This window comes from Cupressus sempervirens, chromosome 2 (assembly GCF_028749045.1).
Source record: "Cupressus sempervirens isolate cs-2001-9-10 chromosome 2, ASM2874904v1, whole genome shotgun sequence".
In the NCBI taxonomy this organism is placed as follows: domain Eukaryota; kingdom Viridiplantae; phylum Streptophyta; class Pinopsida; order Cupressales; family Cupressaceae; genus Cupressus; species Cupressus sempervirens.
The window spans coordinates 136751420-136769809 of record NC_143119.1 but is presented as its reverse complement, the minus strand read 5'-3'; positions in this window follow the sequence as shown (position 1 = coordinate 136769809).

Here is an 18390-nt window from a genome sequence, read left to right as displayed (position 1 = left end):
AACATTTAGATGGTTATCAGAATAAGGAGGTCAACTATTGAAAGCCAATAGATATCAATCAAAGGGAACTTCACATTGCAGTCAATAGAAAGAAGAAAAAGGAAAACAGTTCATGGAAATATCAAGATTAAGAAACCCTAAAATCTAAGGTTTGGATTGCACAAATCAATGAACAAAGAATATGATCAAGGATAAAATGATAAAAAGTTTCAGATCAAGTAGAGAGGTTGTTACGAGGATTGATCGAGCAGTTAAGTGAATCGAGAAGCAGAGAAAGATAGAGGACAAAGATCGAGAGCATGAGGGATTTGATAAACTTTAGAAGGAAGTGCATACAGGGCAATCACTATCTTGTAAAGAATCCTAATAGATTTTACAAAGTATTATAAAATCCCTAACCAGGTAGTCTCTAATCGAACTGATAAGCTCTATGTATGAGCTTTTTATAAATTCTTTAATAGGGTGAACATCATACAAGCAAGATTAAATCTCTTAACGAAGTAGTCCTAATAAGACTGCATATATAATTCACATAATATCAGGCACACTTAACCAAGTGAATCACTCAGAAGGTGACATATTGTAGCCTTAACTACCAACCTCGTTCAACTATAGTAAATAGTTGTGGCTACTATCCCCATCGCAGTTTTTCCCTTTGACCAAGGGTTTTCTGTGAGACCAAAAATCCACGTATTATGGGTGTGTAAATTTTATTATGTGTTACTATTATTTACTGACAACATATTAGTAATATTATGAATGCTATTGGTAAATGACAATTGAAGTTATATGTTTATGGTTAAAATCTTGAATTAAGAAAAGTTTGGCAACATTGATTCTCCCTCCCCCCTCTTAGTACCTAACTCGTTCAATCAACAATTGGTATCAAAGCTCTCTAGAGGGGAAATTCTAACAACATGAGAGTAGATCTGGGAATATGGAGAGGCATAGGAGAGAAAAGAAAATGGAAGAAGCCTTGGATAAAGCCCTTGCACAAATTGAGGATCTAAAGAAGTTAAAAGCATCATTTGCAAAAAGGAAGGAACTATCAGAATGCTTGCAAATAAGCCTGGACAACATTGAAGAACTATAAAAAAGAAATTCAAATTACGAGGAAGTTGATGTAACAATTGCAAATATGATGGAAAATTGTTGAATATCTAGGAAAAAAAGTTGAAAATTTGAAGAAAATTTTGAGAATTGAAAACGAAGTTAATGAGAGACTCAAAAGGTTTGATCTAAACATGCAGAAAGTTTATGAACAACTAAAAAGTCAAAGAAGATCTAGAGATACAATTGGTCTTGGTTATACCAGTGACAACAAATTTGAGATCATTAAATCATCTAAATCGGTAGCAAAGGATCCATTGCTAAAATTTGAGAAATTTGTTAATGTAAGAGGTAAGAAACCCACAAAACCTACTTGTTACAATTGTGGTAAGCTTGGTCGTACATTAAATGTTTGTAGAAGTGGATCGATTAACGTTACAATAGTCACACCCTTTAATGGACATTGTTACAATTGTACTAAATTTAGACAACACACAAAAGAGTGCAGATCAAGTTCTAAAAATATATCATCAGAAGGAAGCTTTGCAAGTTAGTATTACACATGAAAACATTATAGACATAAAGTTGAATACTATGGATCAAGAGTTTTACTAGCAAGAACACCAACCAAACTAATAAGCACACCAAGAAGATAAGGGAATATTCCAACTATATGCAACATTTGTCGACACTTTAGACACATGAAAGTGAACTGTAGAATGAGGAAATTCAAGACCATGGAGATCAATGGGAATTGTATTTTTTATTTTTCATGAGTATGGACACACAACACAAAATTATAGTTACTAACAAGCTAGCAATGAAAATAGCAAAGGAAAAGTGATATGTTAGGAACCTGTGTGTTCCTTCTGTTTATTTTGTTAGAGTAGTGTTGTTGGACGCATATGCTTTGTAAGTCGTCCCGTGAGTATATTTTATTATCCCACATGCATAGGTAGTATTACTTTTCTAGATCGTACTCAATATATAAGAATAGGTTGAGGCCCTTGATGGACACAGACGAATTTATTGTATTGAGCTTGCTCAAAGGAGGTTACCCCCTCGAAGTGGCCTGCGATCAGTAGATTCATTCTGAGTTCTACTATCACTTTGTATTCTGTTATTTCGAGCATTCTCACGATTTTGCTATAAGGAGGTTCATCACATCTGGTATCAGAGCACTCTCTTGGGCTCGCTGGGTGGAAATTACATCAAATTTTTTTTTCTGTCGTGGCCTTCAGGTTCCTCTCACTTCTAATATCTCTTGTTATTGCAATAACTCTTTTCAGTTGTTCTGTCTGTGAGTGAATTTTTTCTAAGTCGACTGTTCCAAAAAATTTATAAAAAAAAAAAAAAAAAAAAAAAAAAAAAGAAGTAAAAATTTTTCTGTTTTTTAGTCGTAGCTTCCTTGTTTGCTTTCTGTTTTTGCTCATACTTCCGCAGAACGTCTGCAATATCATTTCGCATACTTCTTTCCTTGGCGACCCAACCCCAAATTTTACATATCAAAGCCCTAAATCCCTCATTTATCTAATTTTAGGGTTTGCCCTAACTTTTTCACCTCTCATCCAATCGCCACCAAACTGAGCCACAAGATTCAATTCCTCATTTTGCTCCCTTATCCCTCTTGGACTGTTCGCCTCATTTCGCCTCCCTACCCTTGAAACCCTCATTTTTCTGTTTCCCTTGTCCCCAGATAGTCTCCCACCACCCGTCGAACACCCATTTCCTATCTGAGTTTTACCCAAATCCAAGTTTGCCGTAACTAAAAAAGTTTTTGTTTCTCATCTTCTACCCATTCCAAAAAAAAAAAAAAAAAAAACCTTGCTTTATGGTTGTTACGCGTACAGGAGCAAAAATCATGGAAGAAGAAATGGCATCCCTCAAAACCAAACTTCAAGATCTGGATGACAAAATTCTGGGTCTTAACTTTCAGCAGTCAGCCATGAGCCGAAACCATTCAGGAGATACTGGGTCCTCTTCTAGCAATTTCCGTGGACCAAAGCTTGATTTTCCACGCTTCGATGGTTCTGATCCAACTGGATGGATCTATAGAGCAGAGCAGTATTTCAGCTTGCATAATACTTTGGATACCCACAAAGTCCCCCTTGCATCTTTTCATTTGGAACATGAAGCTCTTCAATGGTTCCGTTGGTACATCAAGGCTAATGTAGGCCCAACATGGAGAGAATTGTGCACCCTCATTTTGGAGCGCTTTGGCCCTAGTTCCTTTGATGATTTCACAGGAGCACTCACTAAACTGCGTCAAACAGGCACTGTAAGAGAATACCAGACAGAGTTTGAAAAATTAGCTAATCACACAGAGGGCTTGTCTGATGAATTCTTCCGTAGTTGTTTTGTCAGTGGTCTGAAGGATGCACTTCGCTCAGAAGTCAAAATGTTTCGACCTACTACAATGATGGAAGCCCTTGGGTTGGCTAAGTTAGCGGAAGACAAGATTAGTGCTCTACAACGCTCCAGATCTAATTTTGTTCCATTCAGAAATACAGGTTCTCACAACCCTCCAGTCATACCAGCTCCCAGAACTACTCCGATCAAGCACTTGTCTGAAACAGAGATGCGAGTCAGGCGAGACAAAGGGCTTTGTTATAATTGTGATGAGAAATGGTCTCGGGGCCATAGATGTGTTCAGCAAAAGCTCTATCTCTTGGATGTGGATTCTCCACCGGAACTGGAAGAATATGTAGATGCTCAGGAAACAGTGGATGATGAGGTTGAGCCTCACCAGCCTGAACCTCCTTCACCAGAAGCTCCACCAGAGATATCTGTCCATGCTTTGGCAGGAGTCACTACTCCACAAACCATGCGGGTCCAGGGTTTCTTCAAGAAGATCCCTCTTACTATACTCATTGATTCTGGTAGCACTCATAACTTCATTGATCCACGCATAGCCAAACAGGCTGATTGCTTTATCCATCCCTGCTCTAGCTTTGAAGTCATGATTGCCAATGGGGGCACTTTACCTTGTAAAGGGAAATGTCGCAATGTGCGTCTCTCTATTGGAGATTATAACATGCGCTCTGACATGTTTGCCTTACCCTTAGGTGGCTGTGATGTGGTTTTGGGTGCCCAATGGTTACGCACTCTTGGCCCCATTCTCTGGGATTTTGCTGAACTTTGGATGCAGTTTTCAGCCGAGGGGCACCAACACACTTTGAAAGGCTTACAACCAGGGTCTCTCAGCATCATCAGTTCCCACCGTATGGAAAAACTTCTTAAGAAGAATTCACATGGTGTCATCGCTCAGCTCCATTCCATTCAGATGCAGCCATCAGCAGTCTCTAGCACTCCTGCCGATCTCCAACACATTTTGGACAAGTATTCTGGTGTATTTGCTGAACCTGTGGGATTACCTCCTTCTCGTCCAGAGGACCACCGTATTCAGCTCCTTCCTGGCAGTGTTCCGCCCAACATCAGGCCCTACCGCTACCCATTTCATCAGAAGACCGAAATCGAGATACTTGTCCGTGACTTACTGAAGCAAGGTATTATTCGCCCTAGTACCAGTTCCTTTTCTTCTCCAGTTCTGCTTGTTCGCAAAAAAGATGGGTCATGGCGACTCTGCATTGATTTCCGAGCACTTAATCATCTCACTATAAAGGACAAGTTTCCCATTCCCGTTGTTGATGAACTTCTTGATGAACTTCATGGGGCTCATTTTTTCTCCAAGTTAGATCTTCGTTCTGGGTATCATCAAATTCGGGTTAATGAGGAGGATATACCTAAAACTGCCTTCCGCACACATGATGGTCACTATGAATTTTTAGTCATGCCCTTTGGCCTCACGAATGCTCCTTCAACATTTCAGGCAGTGATGAATAACATATTTCGACCATACGTCCGAAAATTCATTCTGGTCTTCTTTGATGATATCCTCATATATAGCAAAACTTGGGCTGAGCATCGCCATCATCTGGAGCTTGTCTTGCAACTTCTCTCTGATCATCAACTCTGTGCAAAACTATCTAAATGTGTGTTTGGCCAGGAGGAAGTGGAGTATCTCGGGCATATTGTTGCACACCATGGAGTGCGGGTGGATCCTACAAAAATAGATGCCATGAAAACTTGGCCGCATCCTAAAACTCTCAAGAGCCTTCGGGGTTTTTTGGGGTTGACTGGCTACTACCGCAAGTTTGTCAAAGATTACGGGAAAATTGCAGCACCATTGACAGCTCTGTTAAAAAAGGATGCCTTCTCCTGGACCCCTGTTGCTGAGACTGCATTTGAACAACTGAAACAGGCTATGTGCAGTACACCTGTTCTCGCGATGCCAGATTTTTCCAAACCCTTCACTATTGAGAGTGATGCTTGCGGCAATGGATTGGGTGCTGTTCTCCTGCAAGATGACCATCCTATTGCGTTCACTAGCAAAGCCCTCTCTGGTAAGAATCTAGCCCTCTCTACTTATGAAAAAGAAATGATGGCTATTTTGCATGCTGTACAGAAGTGGCGGCCATACCTCTTAGAGAGTCATTTTTGCATCAGAACCGATCACCAAAGTCTGAAATACTTCCTGGAACAACGGGTATCCTCTCCTACACAACAGAAATGGGTCAGCAAACTCATGGGGTATGATTATGAGATCACCTACAAGAAGGGTAAGGAGAATATTGTGGCCGATGCTCTTTCTCGCACATTTGATAATCAAGCTTCCCTTTCCGCTATTTCTATGCCCATTCCCAATTGGTTAGCGTCTGTTCAGCAGGGCTATGACAGTGACTCTTCTTTATCTCAAATCATTCACCAGCTAGCCAATAATCCTTCTGCTATACCACATTACTCTTGGGATGGTGCTTCTCTTCGATACAAGGGTCAGCTAGTGCTTCCTCAGAACCCAGCTCTACATCAGGCTATTTTTTATGAACTCCATGCTTCTCCTTCAGCAGGGCACTCAGGCTTCCTCAAAACTTATGAGCGAGCAAGGAGAAACTTCTTTTGGAAAGGGATGAAGCAGACGATTCAACAGATGGTGGCTGAATGTGATACTTGCCAACGCCACAAGGGTGAAACGACCCTCCTTCCTGGCTTGCTCGAACCATTGCCCATCCCTACACGGATTTGGACTGATATTTCTATGGATTTCATTGAAGGGCTTCCTAAATCCGGTGGCAAGACAGTGATCTTGGTTGTGGTTGATCGTCTCTCGAAATATAGTCATTTTTGTGCCCTCAGCCACCCCTATACTGCCTCCTCTGTTGCACAAATCTTCATGGACCAGATATTTCGTCTTCATGGACTCCCTTCTTCCATTGTCTCTGATCGTGATGCAACTTTTACCAGTCATTTTTGGACTGAACTGTTTCAGAAAACTGGCACCAAACTGAAGATGAGTTCGGGCTATCACCCACAAACTGATGGTCAAACTGAAATTGTCAATAAATGCTTGGAAACTTATCTTCGTTGCTTCAATTCCGAACAGCAACATCAGTGGGCCAAGTGGCTCCCTTTAGCTGAATGGTGGTACAATACCTCTTACCACACTGCCTCTAAAATGACTCCATATGAAGCAGTCTATGGTCAGGCACCTCCAGTGCTCCTTCCCTACAATCCCAACAGCTCACCAGTCCAGGCAGTTGACATAGTTCTCCGCAGCAGGGATCAAATTCTTCGTACCTTACAGGATAATCTTCACATGGCCCGTAATCGGATGAAACAGCAAGCAGATCAACACCGTTCTGAGCGCTCATTTCAAGTTGGGGATATGGTTTTTCTTCGTCTACAGCCATACAAACAATCCTCCCTAAAGCTGAAAGGGCGTCATAAGCTGGCCCCAAAATTTTATGGGCCTTATAAGGTTCTGCAGAAGATTGGTTCAGTTGCTTATAAACTGGCACTTCCTCCTTCTTCCCGCATTCATCCAGTCTTTCATGTTTCTTGTCTAAAGAAAGTTCTGGGTACCACTGTCAGAGCACAAACTACTCTCCCTGAAATGGATACGGAAGGATCCATTATCCTGGAGCCGGTGGCAATCATTGACCAGCGCACTCGCCAGCTTCGCTCTCGCTCCATCTCTGAGGTCTTGATTCGGTGGCATGGCATGCAACCAGAGGATGCTACTTGGGAACCCCTTCTTCAGATTCAACAACAATTTCCACACCTTAAGCTTTGAGGACAAAGCTTTTTTCTAAGGGAGAGGGGATGTTAGGAACCTGTGTGTTCCTTCTGTTTATTTTGTTAGAGTAGTGTTGTTGGACGCATATGCTTTGTAAGTCGTCCCGTGAGTATATTTTATTATCCCACATGCATAGGTAGTATTACTTTTCTAGATCGTACTCAGTATATAAGAATAGGTTGAGGCCCTTGATGGACACAGACGAATTTATTGTATTGAGCTTGCTCAAAGGAGGTTACCCCCTCGAAGTGGCCTGCGATCAGTAGATTCATTCTGAGTTCTGCTATCACTTTGTATTCTGTTATTTCGAGCATTCTCACGATTTTGCTATAAGGAGATTCATCACATGATAGTTGTTAGCCCCAACTAATAATGTTGATAATGTACGTGAAAGAGTCATATCAATTGTTATGTTGTCATTGATGTCAAAGCTCAGTTGGTTAGACATTGTCCTAATTCTGTAGAATGCCATGTCATTTGATTAATGAAGAGGATTTGAAGAGACTATGTTGATGAGTTAGAATGTTGATATGTATGGTATTCAATGGGTACTTGAATGAGTTGGACTGTGATAATGTAATATTGGTTTGACTGTTAGAATGTTTAGAATAACTATGAGGGGGGTGAATTAGTTATCCAAGGTCTATATGTAACAATTGAATAAAAAAACACTTAAACTACTTTAGATCTTTACATTTATTGGCTTGGTCTCTATGATCAACTTTCAGTAACATCAACTAGTAGTCCACTATCCTAAATATAACAGACTTGCATAATGTAAACATTAATAGTAAATCATCACATGTAACATCCACAGAAGTTTGACACCGAAATTTAATGTGATTCCCCAATTTGGGAAAAACTACCAGTAACATGTCACCAATATTTTCACTCTTCTGAAGTGAACTCTGTTAGGAGCTAACCCTGTTAAAGGTTACAAAACACACTATTAAATGTGACATTGTTAAAGGATTTAATCACCCTGTTAGGAGTGGTCTTGTTAGAGGACTTTATAACATTCCATTAGAATGCCACCTTGATTAAAGGATTTACATATGATTTTGAGGTCAACCTCGGTTAAAGGATTTCAAACTAATACAGTCATTAGAAAGTAACAACAGGTTTTGATCTAACAAATACAAGTCACTTTGCAATTACAAATCTCAGTTTGACTCAAATATTGATTCACTGATTGACCCTCATTGTCATCTCAGTCTCTAATTCACTTGGCAACCCTTCACGCAATCACTCTTCACCTCTTATCAACTCTTCTCAACCTTCTACTTAAGTTGGCCAATCAATAGCATCAACAACTACTCCAACCTTCAACAACATTGAAAGTTAGCCCTTAACCCTCCTTAAATAGGTAGTTTTGATCTTTTACCGCTTAAACACCACCGTAGATCTTAGGTTTAGGTTAGATTCATTGAATCCTTCCAACATTTCATCTCCTCCTTTCTGTTCTAGAAAATTCTCCAAACTTCTCCTTGAATTCTTGCATAGAAATGTGCAAACACAATTTCCCTTGATTTAAATGTTCAAAGGTGATCCATCTATATCTTCAACATGCTTTACATATCCCAAGAAATCAACTTGTGGGCTGGAAATTATGATTTCTCATAAACTATTAAAATGTTGTCCCTCGACCATCACTATTTTCTAATGCTCGGTCATCGCTGGATCACTCTGTCGCCACTAGATTTCTTGTTTGATGCATATATTGTCACTCAGTCAATATTTATGCTTGGTGAACACTATTTCTGCTCGACACTTACTGTGGCTCGGCCAACACTAGTATCACTCGCATGTATGGTAAGTTCCTTAATATTTTATTAAGTTGCTCGATCAAGCATGTGCATTTGATCTATTTTTTATCACTTCTTCAGAGCTTCAATATAATTATTTTCTTCTCTTCTAGTATGATTAAACAATCACGTTATCTTGTCAAAGTCTAACTAATCAAGTGTCCATTTGTAGTTTCTTCTTCATAACTCAACCTTTCCTCTAGGTGCTTTTGTTATGACCAATTTCTCAAATTGTCTTCGTCAATCAAATAGATATGATACTTAAATCAAATAGCAAACTATCTCATCAATAAGGTTTGACATCAATGATAACATAACAATTGTTTCAATTGTAATTTCCAAGAATTCAATGGACACTTGAACGAGTTGGACTATGATAATGTAATATTGGTTTAATTGTTTTACCATCATGTAAACTTATAATGTAATGTCGAAGTTCACATATTCATTGAGCTATCCAAGCTATTCCGAGCTACAAGGTGAAAGAAGGAAGAGAATGTTCATCGAGTGACTACAGTTCTCGCCAAGAATTTGGCAAGACAAAGTTAAAGTTTAGTGTTAACTAAGTATGTCTAGTGTTAACTAAGTGATGTATTGCTTGAGTAAAAATGTAATGTTCACCGAGTATGAGCTAGAAGAACAAGTAAATAAAAATAGAATCTAAGGCCGACTTATGATGAAAAAAAAAATGTTCAAGAATTTCAAAGGATAAAGTCAAAGTTAGTTACAAGATCTACAACAAGAAAATGTAATGAAGATCTGATGAAGGAGATTGAAGCAAGATAAAGATGAGCACAAAGTTCAATGAAGTTCTATTTTCTGAGTAACTAAGTAAAATGAATATGAGATCTATGATCATGATTAAGCGACAAAATCTAGAAGCGTTTAGAATACGAGAGAGTGTTATTTAAAGGGATGATCAAGCAAGTTGTTAGTTGTTGACTGTTGTTGGTTGGATGTTGTGTGGATGCAAATTATTGAAGGTGTTGAAGAAGAAAGGTGAACTAAGCAGAAAAGAGTTGAGAAGATCAAGTAGAGGAAAGTGAAAATGTGAAGAAGTGAATCAACTAGAATAATATTAGAAGGAAGAGACCCGAATATAGCAAAGATCTAAACAAGCAAGGTAGTGTTGAACCTGAAAAATCATTTGACTATTACCTTTTAACCATTTTAGCAAATAAAACATCTTAACCAAGTGGACCTAACAAGTATGTGAAACCCTATATGGTAACATCAATTAGTGATGTTTTTAAGTCCTTTAGAGAATGCCACTCTTTAAATATAATCAAGGAGTGATAAAGTATAGATGATCTTTTGGTTAAAATCCTCTAACCAGATCACATTAAAAATGTGTATGTAACCTTTAACAAGGTTGGCTCCTAGCAGAGATCACTTGAGAAGAGTGAAAATATTTGGGTTGTCAATCCCAGGCAATTTTTCCCTTTTCCAGGTTTCCACGTTAAAATACATGTGTCAAATGTGTGATTGATTTTGTCTTGCAAGTTTATTTTCACATTATTTATTGATTACTACAACTCAAGAAAAGCTAAGTTAAAACTCTGATACTTAGTAATAATAGAAACAATGAGATAATAATTTGAAGTGATTTGTATAAAATGGGAAGTTGAATGTGATCTCCGCATTATTAATATTGATGTTTATGAAGTCTAAATGTGTATTAGAGTGTTTGAAAGGCCTGTTCTATTATCTAACAATAGTAAATTATGAGCAAGTGAGGAATGATATAAATAAGATTTGGGTCAAGAAGGAAGAAGTTAATGAGCAAAAAGGTAACCCTCCAACCTCAAGTCAAGAGGATTCATCATCAAGCTAAGCAAGTAAGTTGTGCTTAGGGACCTAAAAGGAATTGTTAAATTTATTTATTATTTATAAGAAGGATGAGATGAATTACAAATTAGTATATTTTAGATGCAATAGAACTCATACTGGATACATCACATGGAAATCAATTAGTTTTGGATTTTTATTATTAGGAAAATGGGTTTTAAAGGGGCCCTAAAATCTTGTACAAAAGATACAAAGAGATATTACATTAAGCCCAAAGGAACATCAGAACATTAAGAAACAGAGCCAACAACCAAAGGACAACAAAACAAACAAAAGACATAACTAAAAAGATAAATTAAGAACTAGAAGAAGGACACCCAGGAACCTAACCCATCTTCTTGATAAGTTCAATTGCATGTTCCTCGAGCTAATCCATCTTCTCTATAGCCTCTTCGATTTGGTTTACATTTGAGGAGGTCCCAACATTCATTTTTCTTATGCTAGACCTAGTCCTCCTCCTAGTCCCTTCCTTGTTATCAACAACAATCCCTTGATCATTAGTGATAGAGATAATGGCTTTCTCCCCTAGACTTCCCTCCAATTTTCTTATTAGTATATTTAAATGCTCATTGGAATCTTTAAGGATTTTATAGCTCTGGTCTGCTATACTCCTAAGAGTGTTCTCAATGTTGTTCACTCTGTTATTCAATTCCAACACTTAAGCCTCCATCCTGTAGAAGGTGTCCATGTCAATGAGAGAGCCCATAGGAGTGTTGTCCCCCCCAACAACATCATGGTTTTTGTCTTTCTCAGTCTTCCCTTCCACGACTCTCATCCTATCCTTCAAGTCAATCACCTAGTGAAATAGACATTTGAGGGACCTAAAGTTGTCCAAAAGACTATTTTTGGCATTGTTCAAAAGATTCATGTCCTCCTCCTTTCTATTATCACTAAGAATTATCATAGCTAAGTCAATAAGCATTTGAAGGTCCACATTACCTGGCTCCCCCTCACCAACTTCCAGGTCTAACTTCTCCCTTGCTATCTGTTGAGTTGTCATTTTGCACGATGCTTAACAACGGGAATCCTTTCGAATTCCTCTCTTGAAAAGCTAATCTAGGATCAACTCCAAGGTTCTGAGCGATCTTGTAACCTACAAGAATCGGCTTAATTGAAGACAAATGTGTATGTTCACGAGGAGGTCTTTGCTGGTTCAAACCAATTTCAGATAAGATGTTTGATCTATTGTTTGAAAAGAAACTGTTGGCCATTTTTGGCCCCATTCAACCCATCATTGATAACCAATCAGAGAGATCTTCAATGGGCTGGATTCTTTGATGTGGGTTAACACAATTTTTAGTCAGGTTAACATCTCGTGTTTGTACACTACAAAAAGTGCACTTCTCTAAACCCTTCTATCCAAGGTTGTCCATAGATTAGAAAGCTTGAGATGTCAACTTAGAGCTCCCTAGTCATGGAGTGCAAGAGGCATACAAATGAGCACAAAAGAAGCCCTCAGCTGAGCCTTAGAAACACAACCCTTGCTAGTAAACCATGAGATGAGAGATTCTTTGAGCAAGAGCAAGAATGCTAGTGTCAAAGTGTATATGCTACTTTAGTATGCAAGAAACACTAATTTAATGAAAATGAAAGCATTAACATTAACTAAATTAACATAACATATAAGATAGACAAAAGAGGAACCCTTAATTAGGAATGTAAGCCAAATGAATGGACTCTCCCAATAGGAATTAGCTCTTTGCTTGGTAGATGAGTCTATTTGATAGATTTAGGATGTATGCTCAAGGTACTCAAGCTAGCTTCAATGGATTCTTGGAATTTGGATGGGGATGTATGTAAAAAGTATGGATTTTGGCTTCTCAAAATAACATTATAACTTTAGCTTAAGGATTGTGATAATATGGCTTGGGAGGGGATTCAATTTATAGGCAAGAGGCTTGAGGGATGGAGGGCTAAGATGGAAGGAAAGGAGAAAGCTCATGGAGGGCTAAGATTGAATGAGAGGAGAGCACATGGATTGTGCTTCCTTACAGCCAATCAGGGAGTGACACATTTCACAGGGTGAGTGGATGAAGGAAAGGGCAAGGATGAGTCAACAAAGGAGGCTCAAGGGATAATATCTTCATAAAGACCCTTCATAAATGGCTTGTAAGAGCAATGCATGGGCTTGTAAGAGTTTTATGGCCTTGTAAGAGCATTCATTGTTGGGATATTTTGGAAGGAGTTGAGATTGTTGACTTTGCTTGATTTAGGAAAGTCTTAAGGTTGCTTAGGGAATGTGACAAGGTGGGGGGGGGGGGGGGGGGGATTAGAGGTGATTTAGGATTTAGATTAGGGATGCTAAAGATATGCAAGTGGATGGCATTCAACGAGGGTGGGTGAGTTAGTAGCTAAGCTTGGTTAGTATGGGTGGATGGGGTGGATTAGGCTAAAATGGAGGTTTAGAGATAGGCTTAGGGTGAGGATGAAGACCTTCTAGAAGAGTCTAGAATTTCCTAGGATGAGGATAAAAGGTTTATTTATCTTAAAGGTTTGGGTTGAGGAGATATTCATTAAAACATTTTTAATAAATACGAGGATTAATATTTAATCTTAATTAAATATTTTGAGTTGGGATTAGGGGTAGAAAATGATGAGATTAGCCTTTAATCGAAATTAAAGAAGGATTAGAAGATTTTGGAAGAGGTTAGTGATCTTAAGGAAATTGGCCAAGTTTTGGCTAAAAAATAAATTATTTATTTATTTTGGGATTTTTGGTCAATTTATTAATTAAATAATTAATAAATAAGGAAATAATGTTTAAATAAGATTTAAACATTTTTGGGAGGGATTCCTTAATTAAATATTTTTAATTAAGACAAAGGGATTTAATTGCATAAAAATAAATAAATAAATTAAATAATTAATTAATTAATAAATGATGATGTCATCGATGACTTTTTTCAGAAAATAGAAATACTTTATTTTTAAAAGGATTTTAGGTGTCTACACAAAGAACTCTTGTGTATGCAATGCAAGAATAAGAGATAAACTAAGATGAAATGCACAATGCAACCAAGCTAAGCAAATGAAAGTGTTACATCCACACTAATTAGACTATGTGAGCTAAGCTATTACAAAAGAACTATATTAACATGCAACTAGACTAGAATGCCATATGACAAAATGTCATGGATGAAAGAAATGTAGACAAGAAGTAGAAGTTCTTCACAAAAAGCTCTTTAAGAATCCCAATAGAAAACCTGCAACATAAAAATACTCAAGAATTTGGATCCTTTCAGGGGGAAAGCTCTCTCCCTTTTAAAGAAAAAGAACGGTAGAGATCAAAAGACAATAATACCCCAATCAAGGGTTGAGATGAATCTAGAATAAGTGGATCATATTCTAATGGAAGAGACAATTCATTATGGAGGAATTTAAAATTGAAGGTAATGGGGGACATGTCATAGTGGAGGAATAAAGAAATGAGAAGAGTGGAAGACATGTCATAGTGGAGGAATAAAGAATGAGGTGAGTGAAAGACAATTCATAGTGGAGGAATTTAAAAATGAAGGTAATGGGGGACATGTCATGGTGGAGGAATAAAGAAATGAGGAGAGTGGAAGACATGTCATAGTCGAGGAATAAAGAATGAGGTGAGTGGGAGACATGGAGGAGTGGGGGATTAAAGAATGAGATGAGTGGGAGACATGGAGGATAAATGAATTAAAATTTCATTTTGAGGGCTAGATGGATAAAGGGGGAATAAATTATTTTTAGAAATCATTTATTAAACTTGGTGGAGGAAAGGTTAGGGTTAAGATTAATTTAGATTAATCTTAGTTAGGTTTAAGAAACTTAAGCATGTGGAGGATTTAAATAAATTGAATTTATTTAAAAGGGAACATATGATGTCACTATGCATTAAATGAATTTAACACATTAGAGGGGAGTATTTGAATTAAATTCAAAATACATTAGAGAAGTGAACTTACTTAATTAAGTAAAATTAATTAAACAAGTAGAAGAATATGACAAAATACAATTAATTAATTAATAATTAATCATAATGTCAAAGGAGATATTAAATTAATTAATACAGTGTTAAAGGAGTGAAATAAATTTAAAAATAAGATCCTTCATTCCACTAAAATGGAGTGAATTATTAAATTAGGCCACTTCATTCCACTATAGATAGAATATTATCAAATTAAGATCCTTTATTCCATTTTGTATTTTTAATTTGATTTGAAATATGACTCATTTTGATTTTATTAAAAATGGATATTCGTGTATTTTTCTCAAAAGGGTTCAAATTTGAATTAAATTAGAATGTCTATCATTTAAATAAATTCAAATGTATAGCCATCCTAGGTAGAAATGAGAGATCAATGAGTATGAGCTAGAATTTGTTTCGGTGATTATTCAATTTTGCTTGATTTGATCATAAGAATTGATGAATTTAGCATTTTGATTTTGCAAGGCCAATTTTGGGTGATTAAATTTGCCCCTCTTTGACTAATGTGTGATTGATATGGGAACACATGTGGTCAAAGAATAGTTAAGAAGCTAAGAATTCCTCATCTAATATGTGATCGATATGGGAACACATCAAATGAAGAAGCCATGATAGCAAATATATATATAACTCTAATTTCAAAGTATGAATTCATTCTCTAACTAATGTGTGATCGATATGGGAACACATGTAGTCAAAAAATAAAGAGACTATAATAGCACTAGCAAGCATTGAGTGATCAGACTGATAGCAATAGTCTAGAACACTAGATAGATCAAGAGCAAATGGAAATGGTCAAGCATATGCCCTTGAAAGAGAAAATGTTACCAAAAAAATAGTAATGATAGATTATGTTTGCCCCCTCGGGATCAAAATTGAAATGATCGAGGAAGTGCATAAACTAGTAAGATATGATCAATAAAGAACAAGAACAATCAGCAATGAAATGAAAGTATGCCCCAAGCAAGGATGAAATAGAAGAAACATGATATGAAGTGAATATGGTAAGTGAAAAGAGAATGGAAGCAATGTGAAAATGAAGAAGGGAAGAAATACCCCGGTGAGAATCAAAGATAGGCTCAAGCAAGTCAGCTAACTGCATAGAAAGAAATGGATTTTAAAATGCAATATTGACCTTAGTCATGAACTCAGATTTTGATTTCGATCCCGAAATGAATTCAAGGTGTCGATTTTAGCTATAGGTGCAAGTAGGTCAAAATAAGAAATTTGAAGTGAGATAGAAAAATGACAAGATTAGGAAAGATATGAAAATATGCTCAAGAAGAAGGAAGAAAATATGAATGCAACTAGTTAACACATCCACGGATGATTAAGAGAGAGAGCTTTCTCCATATGCAAGATTAAGCTAAAAATGAACCTATAATGCAAGCTAACATGCAAAGTGGTTTACTAGCAAGGGATGCATAATGTTTAAACTCTTATTTCATCATCAAGCATTTATAAGATCATACAATCATCACTAGCATGAGCTATGAAGATATGAATGACCTTATCTGGATGTCAGAATGAGGTGTAAGCATTAAGGCACAAGAAGTCGGAATAACCAAAACACCTATCCCTTTTAATTTAGCAAGGGAACATAAGCATCAAAGCATAAAAGCTAGGATGACTAGAATGTTTCTTGCAGACAAGCACACCAGACATGCGAGAGATCCTTCTCATGCTAAGTAATCAGGAAGTACTTTGCCTGCAACAACCCTTGCATTTGTAACTTGAGATAGAAGTTTACTAAGTATACTCATAGTGACCCGTACGTTCACTAAGAGAACTCATTCAAATAGACAAGGAGAAGAACCAACCTCACTAAAGCATCCATATAAAAGGAGTCAAGGTATATACGGCCATCCAACATGAGATAAAGGCTCTTATAGTAGACACCCCTTTTATATGGATTCTTCATATCATTGGAACTAAACCATCAAGCAAAAAACAAAGAAAAGATCATGTCCCGCAATCCTTTCTCCTCTAGTTTTGAACATCGTTGAGTTGCAAGAAATCATGGCATAAGAGAAAATAAGCATTTTCCAATCCTTTGTAGTTGTGGTTGTGTGTGAAGCAAGTATAATATACAATAATTTGTACAATAAATGGGAATGTGGTCCCCACTTGGAAGAAAAAAGAAGAAGCTATGATACAAAAAAAAGTGTAAGTATTTATGCACATTGGATTTGATTTAGTGTACGACAACTCACCAAAGGTGTTGCATTCAGAGTGTTTGTTAAAGTGTATTTGGTGTTAGCATGTGTGGATGATAGGTAGGAGCACAGATGGGAAAGGTCTTTTGGAAGAATCAGTATTGTTGTGCAGCAATCAAAAGGCATTGTATTCTTAAGTGGCAAGATAAGGTTGGTTGTTGTGCGATTTTGATATGTCATGAGATGTGCTAAAATCAATTAGAGTGGCATAATTGTGCATCGTTTGTGAAAAATATGGTGGACAACTCACTTGCTCCCAATAAGTCGATAGCGTGTAACAGAAGGTATTGAGAGTTTGTTGCCATAAATAGGTGAATGATACCCATTGATCTCATAGTGTATTTGAGTGATTAACAGATGCAAGAGAAGCTTGAGCAAATAATTGTTTATTTGAAAATGGCAATGGCGGACTCACAAGAGCATCCACAACAAAAACTTGAGTCAGTAGAGGTGGGAACTAGAGGATGGATCGAGGATAATAGTGAAAACCCGGTGGATGGAAAGTGGCTGAGGAGGCAAAGAAGAAGAGCAAAATGTAGTCACCAAGAAGTGAGTGGAGCATCCTCTCATCAAAATGTGTCGGTGTGAACGGGAAGCCATAAAGGCAAGTCAAGGTGAATTGCCCCAGGATCCAACAAAAGAAAATGAGGAGGATCCTACCTTGCTGCAGATGTTATTTGAAAGTGCGATGCCAATTGCAAGGCAAGATGAGATAGCAGAGGAGACTAGATCTCCAAGTGGGTAGAGACAACTAGAAGATAGCAATGTGCATGTCTTCTTGACAGATAGCCAGCTAGAAAATCAAACACCTATGGAAGGGACTACCCCAATTATAGAGCAAGGACCTGTGTTGAAGTCAGTGGCATCACCATATTGGTGTGGAAAGAATATACTTGGGGGAATGATTAACGTATCTATAGAGAAGGCGAGTAGTTTTGTTATGTATTCATTTTGTGCTTTCAAAGAAGTGCAACCTAGTATTGTGTCACAACCAATTCATGATGCAGTCGTGGTGATGGAAGTAGAGCTAAAGAAACCATTGGTGGCAGAGATGGAGTGGGCCGATAATGCAATGAAAGATGTTGAGTTCTTTCGAGGTTTGATTGAGAGAGCTCGATAAGATGGGGCACATGAGGAGGCCAAGCGTTCAAAACTAGTACTTTTAGCAGAGTGAGCATGAGAAGAGACAACAGGGGCATCTCTAGCTATAGAACGAGCATTAGTGGAGAAAATTCAAAATGAATTGTTCTTGTTGTGAGCGCAAGTGGAAGCTTTCAGAGAAATGATGGCAAAGATGAATGCCATAGCATATCGATCACAAGATCAACTGAATGCCACAAATGCAAGGATTATGCACTTCATGAATCAAATGCATAAGGT